Source organism: Bos grunniens, chromosome 4 (assembly GCF_055505025.1).
Source record: "Bos grunniens cultivar Pamir isolate PY7600 chromosome 4, Bosgru_T2T1.0, whole genome shotgun sequence".
NCBI lineage: Eukaryota > Metazoa > Chordata > Mammalia > Artiodactyla > Bovidae > Bos > Bos grunniens.
In genome coordinates this window covers 94,293,014-94,307,122 of record NC_141168.1, presented here as the reverse complement: position 1 = coordinate 94,307,122, position 14,109 = coordinate 94,293,014, and positions in this window count along the sequence as shown.

The window sequence follows — 14,109 nt, the reverse complement described above, 5'->3', positions numbered from 1 at the left end:
ATGAGAGAAGTAATATTGTTTCCTGAAATTTCACTGCTTTTATTTAAGAGGTTGAAAAAGAGAAAATCCTATTTATTTATTCTTGGGAAAAAGGAAAAATGTTGAATCCCTATTGCCTAGAACCAAGTGGCAGATGCTCTGAAGATCAATAAGATGATCTTATTCTTTTTAAAATTTACATGTTGGAAAGAGGTAATTTAATGAATAATGACAAAGGTCAAGATCAGAGATAGGCAAGCATACTCACAAGTAATAATTTCTTACTTTACTATCTTTGCAAACAGATTTCTTACACTGATCAGTCAATGACCAATCAATTTCATAGAAAGCTCATTTCAGTGAGCAATGATTACATGCAAATATGGTATCAACTTTTACTAACACAAAAAGAGAAAAATTAAGAATACTCGAGCAATAATTGAATCACTTTGCTATACACCTAAAACTGACACAACATTGTAAATCAAATATACCCCAATATAAAAAAAATTTTTAAAGAATTTAAAAAGAATAGTCAAGCAGAACTTTAAACATAAACAGTATTTTCTACAGGGAGTAATGATGGGATGGACTGAGGTTAAATGAGCTTAGGTATGTTATGAGACCTCAGAAATTTTAACAGTAAAGCATTCATTTTAATAGAGTCAAAAGGACTGGACCAAATGGAATAATAAATAGAACAGCATAATTGTTAAGAATGCGGCCTCCTGCATTGGGTTTTGAATTCTGGCTCTGCAGAACTTATTAGATGTATGGCCTTGGACAAGACTCTTCAATACTCTGTGTCTTAATTGTCTTAGCTATAAAATGATATTTTAATAAAACTTTCTTCAAAGGTTTACTATAAGTATTAATAACTTAATAATTTTTTAATAAGTGAATAAGTGTAAAGTTCTTGGAATAGTACTTAACACCCAGTAAGCATTCAAGAAATACTAGTTATTATTAGCAGACATGCAGGATAGTAAAAAGAACAGCAAACTGTAAGTTAGGCATTAGGCTATGGCTCTTCAACTAGTTAAATCCCCAAGATCTCATATCAGCCAGCTGTACAATGAAAGAGTTGGGTTAAATGATCTCTAAAGTTCCTTTTAACTTTAAAAAATACTGTTTTATTGTATTGAAACACAAAAGACCCCAAATAGTCAAAGTAATCTTAAGAAGGAAAAATGGAGCTGGAAGATCAATCTCCCTGATTTCAGACTATACTACAAAGCTACAGTAATCAAAACAGTATGGTACTGTCACAAAAACAAAATATAGATGAATGGACACAGGAGAGAAAGTCCAGCAATAAATCCATGTACCTATGGTCACCTAATCCTTGACAAAGGAGGAAGGAATATATAATGGAGATAAGACAGTCTCTTCAATAAGGGGTGCTGTGAAAATCAGACAACTACATGTTGTCTGATGAAATAATGAAATTAGAACACTCCCTAATACCATACACAAAAGTAAACTCAAAATGGATTAAAGAGCTAAGTTTAAGACCAGATACTATAAAACTCACAGAGGAAAACATAGAACACTCTGCCTATAAATTACAGCAAGATCTCCAATGATTCATTAATGAAAATAAAAACAAAAATAAATAAAAGGGACCTGATTAAACTTATAAGCTTTTGCAAGCAAGGAAAGCTATAAATGAAACAAAAAGACAACCTTCCAAATGGAAGAAAATATTTGCTAATGAAGCAACTGACAAGGGATTAATCTTCAAAATATACAAACAGCTCATGCAGCTCAATACCAATAACAAAAAACCCTATCAAAAAATGGGTGGAAGATCTAAACAGACCTTTCTCCAAAGAAGACATACAAATGGCTAAAAAAAAAAAAATCATTAAAAGATGTTCAACATCAGAAGTTATTAGAGAAATGCAAATTGAAAGTACAATGAGATATTACCTCACACTTATTAGAATGGCCATCATCAAAAACCTACAAATAATAAATGCTGGAGAGAGTGTAGAGAAAAGGGAATCCTCCTATGCTGTTGATGGGAATGTACCCTGCTACAGCCACTATGTGGAGAAGGCAATGGCAACCCATGGGTGGAGGAGCCTGGTAGGCTGCAATCCATGGGATTGCGAAGAGTCGGACACGACTGAGTGACTTCACTTTCACAGCCACTATGTAGAACAGTAAAACTAAAAATACTAAAAATAGAGCTACCGTACAATCTAGCAATCCCACTTCTGAGCATATACCTGAAGAAAATCACAATTCACAAGGATACATGTACCCCCAAAATTAATTGTAGCACTATTTACAATAGCCAGGATGTGGATCAAACTAAATTTCCATTGACAGAGGAATGGATAAAGAAGATGTATATATGTATATTGTATATATATTACTCAGCCATAAAATATGAAATAATGCCACTTGCAGCAATATGGATGAACCTAGATATTGTCATACTGAGTGAAGTCAAATAGAAAGACATATATCATACAATATTGCTTACATGTGGAATCTAACTGTTACAAAGAACTTATTTGCAAAACAGAAATAGAGTCACAGGTATATAAAACAAATTTACGGTTACAAGGGGGTGAAGGGAGGGAGGGATAAATTGGGAAACGAGGATTGACATATACAGACTACTATATATTAAATAGACTACTAATAAGTACCTACTATATAGCACAGGGGACTCTACTCAATACTCTGTAATGAGGTATGTGGGAAAAGAACTGTAAAAAGAGTATGGAACAGTCTTATGGACTCTGTGGGAGAGGGAGAGGGTGGGATGATTTGGGAGAATGGCATTGAAACATGTAAAATATCATGTATGAAACGAGTTGCCAGTCCAGGTTCAATGCATGATACTGGATGCTTGGGGCTGGTGCACTGGGACGACCCAGAGGGATGGTATGGGGAGGGAGGAGGGAGGAGGGTTCAGGATGGGGAGCACATGTATACCTGTGATGGATTCATTTTGATATTTGGCAAAACTAATACAATTATGTAAAGTTTAAAAATAAAATAAAATTAAAAAAAAAGAGTAAGTGTATGTGTCTGTATAAGTGATTCACTTTGCCGTACATCTGAAACTAACACATTGTAAATCAATTATACTCCAATAAAATTTTTTTTAAAGTTTATGTAGCCAAAGTAAGTGTTTCTGCAACAAATGTGAGTAGTCCATATAAACTATATCTAATGTGTTCATTTTACTGTTAGTTGTATTTTGAACATGTTTAAGAATAAATGCCTATATAGGTAGAAATAACTGTCTTATTTTTTCAAGTTTTACTGAGATACAATAGACATATAACACTGCATTAGTGTGTACAACATAATGCTTTGATATGTATATATGTTATAAAATGATTATCACACTAAGTTAAGGTATGTGCATGCTCAGTCGCTCAGTCATGTCTGTCTCTTTGCAACCCCATGGAATGTAGCCCGCCAGGCCCCTCCGTCCATAGGATTTTTCAGGCAAGAATAGTGGAGTGGGTTGTCATTTCCTCCTCCAGGGGAATTTCCTCACTCAGGGATCAAATCTGTGTCTCCCGCATCTCCTGCATTGGCAGCAAATTCTTTACCACTGAGCCACCTGGGAAGCCCCTTACCACCACCACCACCCCATAACAATCCTCCCTTCCTTTCTTGCCCAGATTTCTAGTTCACCCTGGCTAGGAGCAAACTGTGCAACTGAGGTTCCCCAGTCCTATTGTGGGATTCTCTCTTGGAGAAAGTTGTTCATGAGATAGGAATAAAGTTTCTTTCCTTTCCCCACAGAGGGAGAAAAGCCCTGGGGGTCAGTGGGTCTGAGGGATCAGCAGCAGCAGACTGGGCAGGGTGTGGGGGAAGGTGAGGCTGACTTAGAGGAGGCCAGCTCCAGAGCTGAGAGCAATGGGGACCACAGGTAGAGAGATGATGATGGCAGCACCAATCAGCAGTGACGACCCAGAGTCAGCCTCTTCCCCTCTGCCTCTGGGGAAGGAGGTTCAGAAGCAAGCCTGGACTCCCTCCTAAACAAGGGAGCACAGCCCAAACACTGAGATACTGGAGATGGCTCTAAAGCTGTCTCACGAGCTGAGAACACCCGAGACACCTTGTGGGAGGTAGAGCCTCTCTTCCTGTGACTCTGCAGAGGCCCACCATCACTTTACTCCATGCTCTGTCTTCCTCTGCTCTCTTCTTGTCAGTGCTCTTTGAAAGACTAACTTTGATATTTGGCAAAACTAATACAATTATGTAAAGTTTAAAAATAAAATAAAATTAAAAAAAAAAAAAAGAAAGAAAGACTAACTTTGTCTTCTCATTGCCCTGAGGCAAATTCCTAGTTGCTATCCAAGGTGAAATAAATCTAACGTTTTAGCCAATAGTTGGATTCCTTAAGGTTTTGGTTTATATAGGATATGATGAATTAAAAAGACAAATATTTATCTGATCATTAATGCTCATTTTATATGGGATAAATAGCCAGGACTATTTTTGTTAGAAGTTATATTGGAATAGTTCTTACTAAATTTAGATACAGAGAGTATTTCTTAGCTCATCTAATATAGTATACATATCATATGGGTAATGATAAATAGTGCAGAAATATGTTAATCACACTGAAATAATTATTAACACAATTCCTTTGTCAATAGTCACTAGGCAACTAAAAACAAACATTAGTTCCCCCAAAGAAGTCACTTACACTAAGCCCTACATCACCAAACTGAGACTTAATTACAGTTTCGACTCTCCCAGATGTGGAATCTCAAACTAATCAGGACTCTTCTGATCACCAGTTCAGTTCAGTTGCTCCATCATGTCTAACTTTTGCGACCCCATGGACTGCAGCATGCCAGGCTTCCCTATCCCTTCACTATCACCTGGAGTTCACTCAAGCTCACGTCCATTGAGTTGGTGACGCCATCCAACCATCTCATCATCTGTCATCCCCTTCAGTCTTATCCAGCATCAAGGTCTTTTCCAATGAGTCAGTTCTTCGCATCAGGTGGCCAAAGTACTGGAGCTTCAGTTTCAGCATCAGTTCTTCCAATGAATATTCAGGGCTGATTTCCTTTAGGATAGACTGGATGGATCTCCTTGCAGTCCAAGGGACTCTCAAGAATCTTCTCCAACACCACTGTTCAAGAGCACCAATTCTTCCGCGCTCAGTTTTCTTTATACTCCAACTCTCACATCCATACATGACTACTGGAAAAACCAGTAGTCATCAGTTCTTATCACCATCACTTGGGTAATCTGTCTGATAGACCCCCGCCATCTCTTATAAGGAAAGTAACCTTCAATAATCAATCTGATTTTTCCTGGCTTGTACAACATCCTTGTTCCTGCTCCCTTCGGCTGACAAAATCTCTTGCTGTGTATAATTCTTTGCAGCTCCTTTGTATCTGCTAGACTGCATGCTACCTGTTTCATGAATCCCTGAATAAAACCAATACGATCTTTTAAATGTTCTCAGATGAATTTTTTAAAGCAATCATTAATATTTTTAAAGATATAAAATTATTTCACAAACATTCTTTACTTGATTCTCATAACAACATCATGAGGTAAATAATTTTATTCTTATCTACATTTTCTAAAACCTCAGGAAACTGTTCCACAAATGTCAGGACTTTGGAAACATTTTTTATGGCTAGGCTGGGTGCCTAGGCTTAGATCATTCATCAGGTTGTTGGTAGAATCAGTACTTGAATTTTGGACTTGAAAATTTACTATTATTCAGTTTCAAGATCAGAATACTTTTCAATCACAAAAACATGAAGAATGATCAGTAATAAACTTGATTAGCTAATAAGTGTCATTACCTTTTGCATTTCAACTTATACCTTCACTCTTATTAGCTGAATAAAATATTTTCTCTTGACTTCTTTAAGGAAAAAAGCTAACAGATATTACTATGTTAGTCATAAAAATATCACCCTGGATTCTGCAGAGTAAAAATTAGAATGGTATATTGTGAGCAATTAAATTAAGCCAATTATTGTGGGAGAATATTTATTCTTTATATGTATTTTTTGTGTAGAAAGGATTCAAGTAATTTAAATATATATTTTAGAAGTAGAAAAACATTGCCCATAGATTCTTTCTGCCAAGAAGGAGTTTATTTCTCATTTATGTTCACAGCTAACCCTTGAACAATTTGGGTATTAGAGGCACCACCCCTGCATGCAGTTCAAAGTCTAAACATAGAGTCAGCCTTCTGTATCCCTAAATATGTATCTGCAGTTCTGCATCTGCATATTCAACCAGCTGAGCTCCTGTAGAACCATAATATCTGCTATTAAAAGAGAAAAAATAAACACTTGCATGTAAATAGACCCATGTACTTCAAACCTGTGTTGTTCAAGAGTATAAGATTTGAAATATCTGATTAATGAATCCTAATGAGGCTTCCCAGGAAGCTCAGTGGTAAAGAATCTGCCTACCAATGCAAGAGATGCAGGAGATGCAGGTTTGATCCCTGGGTGGGGAAGATCCCCTAGGGTAGGAAATGGCAACCCACTACAGTATTCTTGCCTGGAGAATCCCATGGACAGAGGAGCTTGGAGGGCTACAGTCCATGGGGTCACAAAGAGTCAGACACGGCTTAGTGACTAAGCATACACAATGGCTTTGCAGACTTCTCTACCACTTGATCATAGGAATACACTTGCCTTCTGTTAGGATGCAATATTCACATCAAATGGATATATACATCATTTGTCTATTTTTCTCATTTGCTTCTGAGTTTGTGAGTTTTAGAGAGAATGTGGTGCGACTATCGCACATTGACTTACAATGGCTATGTTAGAAATTTCTGTGTACCTTTGGCCTTAATAACAAACATGATTAAATACCCTTAACCACTTTCAGAAAAGGAGCCTCTTTTCTGTTCCTTCCTAATCAAGCATTTCAAAGATACTGATATGGCACTGTTCTCACATTTAGGTTCCACAGCTACATATCTAATGTGGCTTGGACACAATGCTGCCCTCCACCCACACCTGCCATTGTCAAGGGCTAGGAGTTCATTCAGATAATTCTTGAACAACTGCAAAGGTGTTAATACTTCTTAGATTGATTAACAGCTTCCAAGACTAAGGATGAAAGAGTTTTGTCTCAAGGAAACGAACCACGAGTTTCCCTATGACAAACCAAACTCTTGTATAGTTGAATGATTTTTTATTCTACCCATAAAAATATCATCTTTTCCCAAATAGCTTTAAAAAGCTTTATTGGAAGAAGTAATATTTTATGACATATTTGAGTATTAGAATGGAGAATGCTTTTAAAACTGGAAGAAAAAAAATGACATTAAGAAAAAAATAGTTCCAATCACAGATACAACTTGAAAAAAAATATGAAGCTGGAGTGGAACTATCAAATAAGGACCATGAATTCATCTATGTTACAGTCCATGAAGTCGCAAAAGAGTCAGACATGAGCTAATGACTGGACAACAACAAAAACAAGACAAGTGGACTCTGAAGAAGATGAAAAAGAGCAGACTTATTAACAGGAATACGGTATCAATTAAAACATTCCAAACCTCCTTATATTTCCATTCCTTTTAGTTATTTCCATTCCTTTTAGTTTTAGCATAGCATTGAAAAAAATGGAATGCAAGAAGACATTTGAGTTTATTTAAATATCCTGCAATGCTATTTGTACTGTTTCTGAAATAAAGACAATTTTTACAATGCATAAAGGACAGGAAAGAAGCTACAAATAAAAGAATGAAACCCATGTGGAATAGCTAAGTCTGTGTGTGTGTGTGTGTGTGTGTGTGTGTGAGATTTTGTCAAGCACATATTCTCCTTATGCTTTTGACTTGGATATTTTAAAGACGATGTAATTCATATGCTTTTCATTCATTTACACTTGAGGTATTAAAATATAGTTCAAATTATGTATTCGTGTACCATGAGCCAATTTTTTTTTCTGTTGAAAAATGTCTCTTTTCTTGAGTAAAAAAAAATTCACACTAAATTAGAATCCAAAGTTGTTAATTCACAGCATCAACTCCTAGACTAGAATATACATATTCTCTTCACATGAGATGATTTTGGAAGTTTTACAAACAACCTCTGGCATAATAAAAATCAAGGTCTTGCCTTTTCTGTCATTATTAATGATCACCATATGATGGGATTAAATAATCACATAACAATCATTTCTACTTAGCTCCCTATTTTAAGGTTCAGGACTTTTCACTAAATCTACCTTAGCAGACTCTAGATTTAGAAGTTCTTGCTTTATGCCCTTATTCAGGTTTACAAAATAATTTTACTTTTGCCAAATACAGGAGACACTATCATATGCCCTAACAAATCAAACAAAACACAAAACAGAACATAAAAAACCACAGTTTTATTTTTCATGAATGTTCAAATTTACTTCACACACAATATTATCCCTTGGTTTCCAGATCAGCTTCTTTTGTCTATTAACTAAAATGATTTCTATTTGCAATGATTCATGTCACTCCCCACCCCCCAATAAAGGTCTTCACTGTCAATTTTTACTGTAGAAAAAGCAAAAAGAGAAGCAAGATCATACTGCAGCACTGGAAGCTAGATGTCACAGCCTTTGCTCTCAGCTGTCATCAGATAGAGCTCCCAGAGTCACAGTGACTGACTATCTGAGGGGCTCCTATAACCCTAGAAGGGGAAGCTGCTGCTATGGCAGGTTTTGTGACAGCTTCTAATTCATCTTCCATGACACCAAATGCTGCTTATGACAGTAGCCTGCTGGTGTTGACACTTGTTTTTGTATGCCATAGTTTAAAGAACCACCTTATGAAATAGTTCCAGAATGTGCCTTGTAACATTTAGTCACAATAAGGTCATTTACATCCCTCTCATTTTTTTTTTTTTTGGTAAGAACACTATTTAAGTTCACCTCTCTCATGTACTAAGACACGTCAGTAGTGTCTGACTCTATGTGACTATGCAACCCTGTGGGCTGTAGCCTGCCAGCTGTCCATGGGATACCCAGGCAAGAATACTGGAGCGGGTTACCATTTCCTTCTCCAGGGGGTCTTCCCAGCCCAGGGACTGAACGTGCATCTCTTATGTCTCCTGCATTGGCAGGCAGGTTCATTACCATGAGTGCCACCTGGGAAGTGACCTCGACTCTCTCAGCAAATTTCAGTTATACATTATCATCAACTATAATCACCACTTCCCTGGTGGCTCAGACGGTAAAGTGTCTGCCTACAATGCTGGAGACCTGGGTTCAATCCCTGGGTTGGGAAGATCTCCTGGAGAAGGAAATGGCAATCCACTTCAGTATTCTTGGTTGGAAAATCCCATGGACAGAGGAGCCTGGTAGGCTACAGTCCATGGGGTTGCAAAGAATCGGACACAACTGAATGACTTCACTCTTTATTTTCTTTCTTTATACATTAGATACTCAACCCTTATTCATCTTATAACTGAAACTTTATACACTTTTACCAATCTCTTCCTATCTTCCTGATTCTCTGGCAACCACTTTTCTACTCTGTGTTTCTATGAGCTTGACTTCTTTTTCTTTTAGAATTCTACATATAAGTGCTATCATGTGGTTTTTGTCATTTTCTATCTGTTTTATTGGTATTTCACTTAGCATGAGGCCCTCCAGGTTCATCATTATTGCAGATGACAGGATTTCCTTCTTCAAGGCTGATTAACATTCCATTGTGTATATATACCACATATTATTGATCCATTCATTCATGAAAAGACAGGTTGTTTCTATTCCTGGGTTATTATGAATAATGCAATGAACATGGGAGTACAGATGTATCTTGAAGACAGTAATTTCACTTGGTGGGGGGTTATATATATTCAGAAATGCAACTGCTGGATCAGATGGTGGTTCTGTTTTTCACTTCTTCAGAAACGTTCATATTGTTTGCCATAGTGTACAGGGTTCCCTTTTTTTCCCACATCCCTATTATTCAGTTCAGTTCAGTTCAGTCACTCAGTCATGTCCGACTCTTTGCGACCTCATGAATCGCAGCACGCCAGGCCTCCCTGTCCATCACCAACTCCCGGAGTTCACGCAGACTCACGTCCATCGAGTCGGTGATGCCATCCAGCCATCTCATCCTCTGGTGTCCCCTTCTCCTCCTGCCTCCAGTCCCTCCCAGAATCAGAGTCTTTTCCAATGAGTCAACTCTTTGCACGAGGTGGCCAAAGTACTGGAGTTTCAGCTTTAGCATCAGTCCTTCCAAAGAAATCCCAGGGCTGATCTCCTTCAGAATGGACTGGTTGGATCTCCTTGCAGTCCAAGGGACCCCCAAGAGTCTTCTCCAACACCACAGTTCAAAAGCATCAATTCTTTAGTGCTCAGCCTTCTTCACAGTCCAACTCTCACATCCATACATGACCACTGGAAAAACCGTAGCCTTGACTAGATGAACCTTTGTTGGCAAAGAAATGTCTCTGCTTCTGAATATGCTATCTAGTTTGGTCATAACTTTCCTTCCAAGCTGTAAGCGTCTTTTAATTTCGTGGCTGCAGTCACCATCTGCAGTGATTTTTCAGCCCCCAAAAATAAAGTCTGACACAGTTTCCACTGTTTCCCCATCTATTTCCCATGAAGTGATGGGGCCGGATGCCATGATCTTCATTTTCTGAATGTTGAGCTTTAAGCCAACTTTTTCACTCTCCTCTTTCACTTTCATCAGGAGGCTTCTAAGTTCCTCTTCACTTTCTGCCATAAGGGTGGTGTCATCTGCATATCTGAGGTTCCTGATATTTCTCCCAGCAATCTTGATTCCAGCTTGTGTTTCTTCCAGTCCAGCGTTTCTCATGATGTACTCTGCATATAAGTTAAATAAACAGGGGGACAATAGCCTTGACGAACTCCTTTTCCTGTTTGGAACCAGTCTGTTGTTTCATGTCCAGTTCTAACTGTTGCTTCCTGACCTGCATACAGATTTCTCAAGAGGCAGGTCAGGTGGTCTGGTATTCCCACCTCTTTCAGAATTTTCCACAGTTTATTGTGATCCACACAGTCAAAGGCTTTGGCATAGTCAATAAAGCAGCAATAGATGTTTTTCTGGAACTCTCTTGCTTTTTTCATGATCCAGCAGATGTTGGCAATTTGATCTCTGGTTCCTCTGCCTTTTCTAAAACCAGCTGGAACATCAGGAAGTTCATGGTTCACATATTGCTGAAACCTGGCTTGGAAAATTTTGAGCATTATTTTACTAGCATGTGAGATGAGTGCAATTGTGCGGTAGTTTGAGCATTCTTTGGCATTGCCTTTCTTTGGGATTGGAATGAAAACTGACCTTTTCCAGTCCTGTGGCCACTGCTAAGTTTTCCAAATTTGCTGGCATATTGACTGCAGCACTTTCACAGCATCATCTTTCAGGATTTAGAATAGCTCAACTGGAATGCCATCACCTCCACTAGCTTTGTTTGTAGTGATGCTTTCTAAGGCCCACTTGACTTCACATTCCAGGATGTCTGGCTCTAGGTCAGTGATCACACCATTGTGATTATCTGGGTTGTGAAGATCTTTTTTGTACAGTTCTTCTGTGTATTCTTGCCATCTCTTCTTAATATCTTCTGCTTCTGTTAGGTCCATACCATTTCTGTCCTTTATCAAGCCCATCTTTGCATGAAATGTTCCTTTGGTATCTCTGATTTTCTTGAAGAGATCTCTAGTCTTCCCCATTCTGTTGTTTTCCTCTATTTCTTTGCATTGATTGCTGAACAAGGCTTTCTTATCCCTTCTTGCTATTCTTTGGAACTCTGCATTCAGATGTTTATATCTTTCCTTTTCTCCTTTGCTTTTCACTTCTCTTCTTTTCACAGCTATTTGTAAGCCCTCCCCAGACAGCCATTTTGCTTTTTTGCATTTCTTTTCCATGGGGATGGTCTTGATCCCTGTCTCCTGTACAATGTCACGAACCTCATTCCATTTTTAATAATAGCTAACCTTATAATGCACTTCCGATCTGCATTTCTCGATGGTTAATAATGTTTCAAGCCTTGAGCATCTGAATACATTCTTTGGAAAAAATGTCTATTTGGGTCCTTTGCTCATTTTTTTTAATTGTTTTTTTCTTTGCTATTGAGTTGTATGCATTTCTTGAACGCTTTGGATTAACCTGATTTTCTAGGTTGCCTTTTCATTGTGCTAATGGTTTCCTTTGCTGTGCAGATGCTTTTAAATTTAACTCCGTTTATTTTTTCCTTTTGTTGTCCCCAAATATTCTTAAGATATCAGTGCATTAATACTCTTGAAGGTATGCAGTATTGCAGAGGGCTCAAGATACGTTCTTGGTCCTCAGAACAGAGAAAACATATTCTGCTTGTACTCTACAGCTTAGTGAGTTTAATTAAGATTATTACTTTCTGAGCTGCTTCATAAGTCACAAGTAAGTATACGTCCTGCTCCCTTGCCCATTTATTCAGTAGGTTTATGGTAACATAAAACTGAATTTTCCTAACCATGTTTCAGTGTTTGTTAAAGTGTCAATAGTAATGTCTTATTAATAAAAAATATAAATAATCAGGATGTTATGAGCTGAATCATGTTTCCCCAAAGACACATTCAAGTCCTAATACTTGGTATCTGTGACTGTAATCTTATTTAGAATTAGTCTTTGTAAATGTAAGCGAGTTAAAATGGGAGCAAGTTGAATTTGAAAGTGAAAAGTGTTAGTTGCTCAGTCCTGTACGACTCTTTGTGACCATAAGGACTGCAGCCCACCAGGCTCCTCTGTCCACGGAGTTCTCCAAGCAAGAACACTGGAGTGGCTTACCATGCCCTCCTCCAGGGGATCTTCCCAACCCAGGGATCAAACTTGGGTCTCCTGCATTGCAGGCAATTTCTTTACTGTCTGAGCCACCAAGGAAGCCACACTGAATTTGAGTGGGGCTTAATCCAACATGACTGGTGTCTTTAAAAGAGGAGGAAAATTTGGACACGAACCTAGAAACACAAAAGGGAGACTATCACATGAGGACAGAGACAGAAATCAAATGTCTGCGGCTAACTGCAACCAGAAGAATCAAGGAAGTATCTTTCTGCAGAGGCTCTGGAAGGAACATGGTTGTCCCAACACCTTGATTTTGAGCTTCTAGTCTGTAAAACTGTGAGGAAACAAATTTCTACTCTTTTAAGCCACCCACTTTGTGGCACTCTGAGATACTCCAAGTAACTAGAGATAGAAGTCCTTCAAACCTATAGGAGAGCCCTGATGGCATATTACAATGTAGCAGTATCCATTTCAGGGACTGTATTTGTACTCATAAAAGTAGATAAGACTATATTTTAAAAAGAAATGAATGTGTATTCTGCTGAGCTAAATTCCAACTGCATTATATAGAAAATGTACAATCAGAAATAAAAATATTGCTACCCAAACTCAATGTGGAAACAAGATTGCTGGGGGAAATATCAATAACCTCAGATATGCAGATGACACTACCCTTATGGCAGAAAGTGAAGAACTAAAGAGCCTCTTGATGAAAGTGAAAGAGGAGAGTGAAAAAGTTGGCTTAAAGCTCAACATTCAGAAAACAAAGATCATGGCATCCGGTCCCATCACTTCATGGGAAATAGATGGGGAAACAGTGGAAATAGCATCAGACTTTATTTTCTGGGCTCCAAAATCACTGCAGATGGTGACTGCAGCCATGAAATTAAAAGACGCTTACTCCTTGGAAGGAAAGTTATGACCAACCTAGATAGCATATTCAAAAGCAGAGACATTACTTTGTTAACAAAGGTCCGTCTAGTCAAGGCTATGGTTTTTCCAGTAGTCATGTATGGATGTGAGAGTTGGACTATAAAGAAAGCTGAGTACCAAAGAATTGATGCTTCTCACCTGTGGTGTTGGAGAAGACTCTTGAGAGTCCCTTGGGCTGAAGAGAGATTCAACCAGTCCATCCTAAAGGAGATCAGTCCTAGGTATTCATTGGAAGGAGTGATGTTGAAGCTGAGACTCCAATACTTTGGCTACCTGATGCGAAGAGCTGACTCATTTGAAAAGACCCTGATACTGGGAAAGATTGAGGGCGGGAGGAGAAGGGGACGACAGAGTATGAAATGGTTGGATAGTGTCACCGACTCAATGGACATGAGTTTGGGTAAACTCCAGGAGTTGGTGATGGACAGAGAGGCCTGGCGTGCTGCGGT